This window comes from Quercus suber, unplaced genomic scaffold (assembly GCF_002906115.3).
Source record: "Quercus suber isolate HL8 unplaced genomic scaffold, Cork oak 2.0 scaffold_893, whole genome shotgun sequence".
Classification (NCBI taxonomy): domain Eukaryota; kingdom Viridiplantae; phylum Streptophyta; class Magnoliopsida; order Fagales; family Fagaceae; genus Quercus; species Quercus suber.
Genome location: NW_027070319.1, coordinates 83,160 through 87,916, shown reverse-complemented (window position 1 = coordinate 87,916; position 4,757 = coordinate 83,160). Strand labels below are relative to the sequence as shown.

General features: G+C 30.9%; 1 long non-coding RNA gene across 1 annotated transcript; it reads left to right on the top strand.

The window, feature by feature from the left end:
- The first annotated feature begins 379 nt into the window (after positions 1-379).
- On the top strand, positions 380-2,634 carry LOC112027339 (uncharacterized). The gene is made up of 2 exons (XR_010626866.1): positions 380-500; positions 1,862-2,634. It is a non-coding gene; the product is annotated as an uncharacterized LOC112027339 (long non-coding RNA).
- Positions 2,635-4,757: the final 2,123 nt, after the last annotated feature.

Below are 4,757 nucleotides of genomic sequence, written 5' to 3'. Positions count from 1 at the left end.
TATGTGTTTTATTCAAATGATGGCAAGGGTAAATACAAGCTTGAAGTTCTAAGACATTGCATAATTTTTTTCTCAATAGCACTTTTTGATCTTGTTTTATCTGTCAAATTTTTTTTTTTTTTTAATGTTTTGGGGGAAGAGAGATATAAAGGAGAGAAAAAAAAAATACATATTTCATCCTATTTTTAACAGATGTGAGTTTTAGGTGGACAAAGTGACACTTTTCAAATTACGGGTAATCAATGTGAATTCGAGTCAAACCACAGGTGGACTTATTGTAATTACTCTAATAATTTAACTTAGAGGTGACAAAAAGAGCAACCTCGCATTTGAAAATTTTTTTTTTTTTTTTTTGGGGGGGGGGGGAAGAGGAGAGATGTAAAATGAAAGTAAAAATACAAATTTACCCTTGTTATTAATGAAGGTGGGTAACGGAAGACAAATAGAGCGAATTTTGACATTTTTCAAACCAAGAGAAGAGAATACAGATTAAATCACATGTGAGTTTATTATAACTGAACCTAAATTATTTGATTTGATTTTTGGATACTTTTGGAGTGTGTTACATGTTCATTTTTAAGATCGCATATGCTTTATTTTATTCCAAAAGGAACTGTGTATCACTCATTAGCTTCTAGATGTGAGAGTGCATCTTATTATTGGTTGAGGCCTCCGTGGCTCCGTCTAGTGCATAGAAGCACTCACGCCCAGCCGCCCAGGGGACGTGATTTAATTATTACATGAAATTTGGCTTTGTTATTTTGAGAGAATTAAATTTGGTTTATATCACTGACTGTTTTGGTCGGTCGGCAATTGTATTTGGTTCCTCAATTGTGATTGCTGACTGCTGACGAGGATTCTCACTTTCCTTCAGAGTCAGATGCAAAATTGATAAATGGGTGGTAACAATTCTTTCAAAGACTACTTTTTTCAGTCCTGGTAGGGCATGGAAAAATTCATCTGCTTTTTAACACCTAGACTTCTAGCCACACCTGTGCCTATCTTAACACATAAGAAAAGAGATCAAAGTTTGTCTTTAATTTCCATACTTTATCATGATCACATCTTTTCTTGGAGTGCTGCTTGGGGCGTGGAAAAATTGATCTACTTTGTTCACACCTATTTAATGCATGATTGATGATTATTCATCGGTACAATTTGTCACGAAGTCTAAGAATGCAGGCGGCTCACGTGAGGAAATGGGAATCTCTCTCTCTCTCTTCTTGCATGATTGAATGTCATTCACTGGAATGTGAAGCTTTTTCCCTGTTTCATAAATTGCTTTCCTCTCTCTCTCTCTCACTAGCATGTGAAACCGTACCTTGTTTGACAAATTGCAAGAAATGCCAATCTGTGTGTGTGTGTGTTTATTTTGTATGATTGACGATCGTTCACTAGCATGTGAAGCTATTTACTTGATCGACAAATTGTTTTCACAATACAGTTTTTATGTTCCTAAAATTATTGTGCAGAACAGTTTTTATATAACACTGTTTTCTTTTCTCTCATAATTTTTTGTTCTCAAATTTACAGTACACATTGATATACATAGTTAAAAAATTTTGCTTTTATTATTTCAAAAAGTTATTTTTATTTATTTTTACTATCACATTTTACAAAATACCTAACATCAAATGTTTTTTTTTTACTATTTTATTTAAAATAGGAAAAAATGCTCCTATACCTCTTAAATTTTGGGGTTGTAACCCTTACACCATTGAACTTTTATTTTAGCCGATTTAGGACCTGTACTATACAAATGTGACAAATCACAACTTCTGTTTGTTTGGCTCTTTAATACTAACGTCTACCCAATTCACGTGATACGCACGTTTAAAAAAAATTCCAATCTGATTCACAGGGAGATGGAGAAACGTTCTTAAGAGAGAAAAACTGAGGTGATTAGAAAGAGAGCACTTGTGCTTGTGGGTGGTCTTGCTGCTACTAGCGTTGTTCTTGGTTCTGACCGGCGTCTCTCTTCTTGATGCGGAGGCGGCCAAACGTGAGTGACTTGGAGAGGAGCTGAAAGCCTTTGATCAACAAGGAAGAGAAGACCCTTTTTAAATTACAATCTAAGAGATCCAAGAAGTTTCAAAGTCTGCAACTTCAGAGCAAAAAGATTGTTCCCATCAAGTCAAACAGAATATCAATACTGCTTTTTTGATATTCTGAACGTCAACATTGTCTGAGCCTCCAAAGCTTCACATCATTTAATATACATAAAGTTGAAACAGAGTGTGCAGTGGTCCATGCTCTGTTTATGTTGGTTTGTTTGAATTACCGTAGCTTGAATTGAATTTTTCTGTGGTGTGAGGTTTGCAATTTACTTATGTATTAATTTTCCCATTTTGCAGAATATATGTTTTGTGGATCTGTTGTACTTTTTAATCCTCTATTGAGGGGTTATGAAAATTTGAACTGTTTGGTTTTCTGATTGTATTAGTACAAGTCATGCTCTGTTTTTTTTTTTTCCTCCAAAACTTGTTGAGGTCTATGAATAATAGTGTGGATCTAGGCCTTTTTCTTTCTTCTAGTCGGTTTGGGAAGTTTTCAAAGTGATAATTTATTTGGGATTCCAAAACCAAATCTTCTGTTTGGGCTCACAAATCAACATGATTGGTCACTTTTTTTCTTTTTCTTTTTTCTTTTTTCTTTTTTGGAAATGATTCTTAGTTATTTTCCTAATCATCAATCAGAGATTATGATTGATGAATATCTAATTAATCTTTTGTATAATCTGGAACTGAGTTTCCATTTTTATTTTCCCTGACAAACCAGGTTGTCCATTTGTGCCATCTTTTCCTTGTCCATGAAGACGCGTATAACTTAATGAAGACATGGACTGTGCACGTGCCAGACTTAAGCTCAGACTCTGTTATTAGGCTTTGACAGGTGTTGTTGTTTCATTAGAGGATAATAAGTTTGTTAGAATTTGTTATTTTTTTGGCGCCTTTTTCTTTTCCTTGGAACTGATTCTGCTATGCTGTATAAATAGAAGAGCAGTGTCCCATCCAAAAAAAAAAAAGAGCAACCAAATAGTTGTAAAAGTATCATCAACTGTTCTAAAAAAAATTTATTTTCACACAACAAAAACTTACTTTATCTATTTTAAAAAATCACTCTACAATACACTTTACATGGCATCTCTTACGTTACTACACCACCTATTAAAATAACTTAAAAAAATTCCTACCTTTTATTTTTTTTATTTAAAAAAAAAAAAAAAAAAAACCCCCCCCCCACCCGGCAAGAAGGAGATCTGGACAGAATGGCAAGATTAGTGGTGTGGTGAGAGTGAGGTAGGTAGAGAGTTAGAGAGAAGCATACCGGTAATGCCCCCAAGTAAAGAATGTCTCATTTTCAACTAATTCTATACAGTGATAACTCTAGAAATTTTTTCTATGGTGGTCATTAAGAGCATTCATATTAGTCCATATAAAATGGCATAAGAGCCAAATTTTGCACAACCAACCAAAAAAATCATCCATATCAACTTATGTATTATTGTGCAAAATAAATTTTTATTTACAATAACCATGAAAATATATACGATTACTGTTTATAATGCAAATTTGTTTTCTAATACTTTCTTTACTCATATACAAGAGAGATTATTTGGAAGAGTAGTAAAAAATTAATAAAGAAATGATACTTTAATAAAATGTAATGTTAAATAGACAATTTGATGTAGATATTTTTTCTTTCTGAAAAGGGGTTATGTAACATAGAAAATTTAGCTTTTTATGTTAAAATAGATAAGAATTTTTGCACTAGGAATTTTTGTTGTTACTCAACTAATTGATTTTTGTAACTGTGTTTACCATTATTGGTCTTTGTAACTGCATTTTAGGGTGTTCATTTTTTATTTATGGTAGACAATATATATATATATACACACACACACATATACATTATATAATTTTTCCCCAAGTCAGAATGTTCATTTGAACACCCTAACCATAACATGGAGCCGCGCCTGATTCTGTAATATAATATATTTATGTGAACATTTTAATTAAGGCTTCTTAGGCCTATATTCAAGAAAAATTAATAATAATAAGAACCATTTTGTTAGCTAATAAAATGCATTGTGTATTAAAAAGACCCTTCTAATACTCACAAATCACAAAAAGTGAAGGTGAAGATACAAAATTAAGTTAAAAAAGTCCCCACTGACACATTTACATACCTAGTCAGAACCTTTTATTTTACTAACACTATACTACTACCATGATGGCATTATCACGTGTTTTGTTAACTTTTTTATTATTATTTTAATTTCCAATAGTTTATTTAATCAGGATTGTTTAGGAATATTTTTATTAGTTATTCTTATAGAATAATTTACTTTATATTAGTACTAATTTATTAAGTTATGTGATAAATACATGTTTATTTGTGAAGATTTAGAGTATAAAGTGATCACATGATTTAGTAAAGTTGTGAGCTTGTTTTTTATATATCAGGTTCTATTGTTCTATTTTTTAAATTTTATTTTAATTAAATTGTAATGTTTTATTATAAATCGTGTCTTATTTATTTAGAAGTATTTCTTAATTATAAATATCTATTAAAAATGGATATAAAAACTTTAAAAATAAAGAGAAAACTTGAAAAATAAATTGAATTATAGAAATGATCTATGGATAAATTTGTTACTATTATTAAACAAAACACAATAGAAAATTAGGATGAAAATATAACAAATGAACAAAAAATTCATAAAAAATAATTAGAAGATAATGAAATTTTACAAC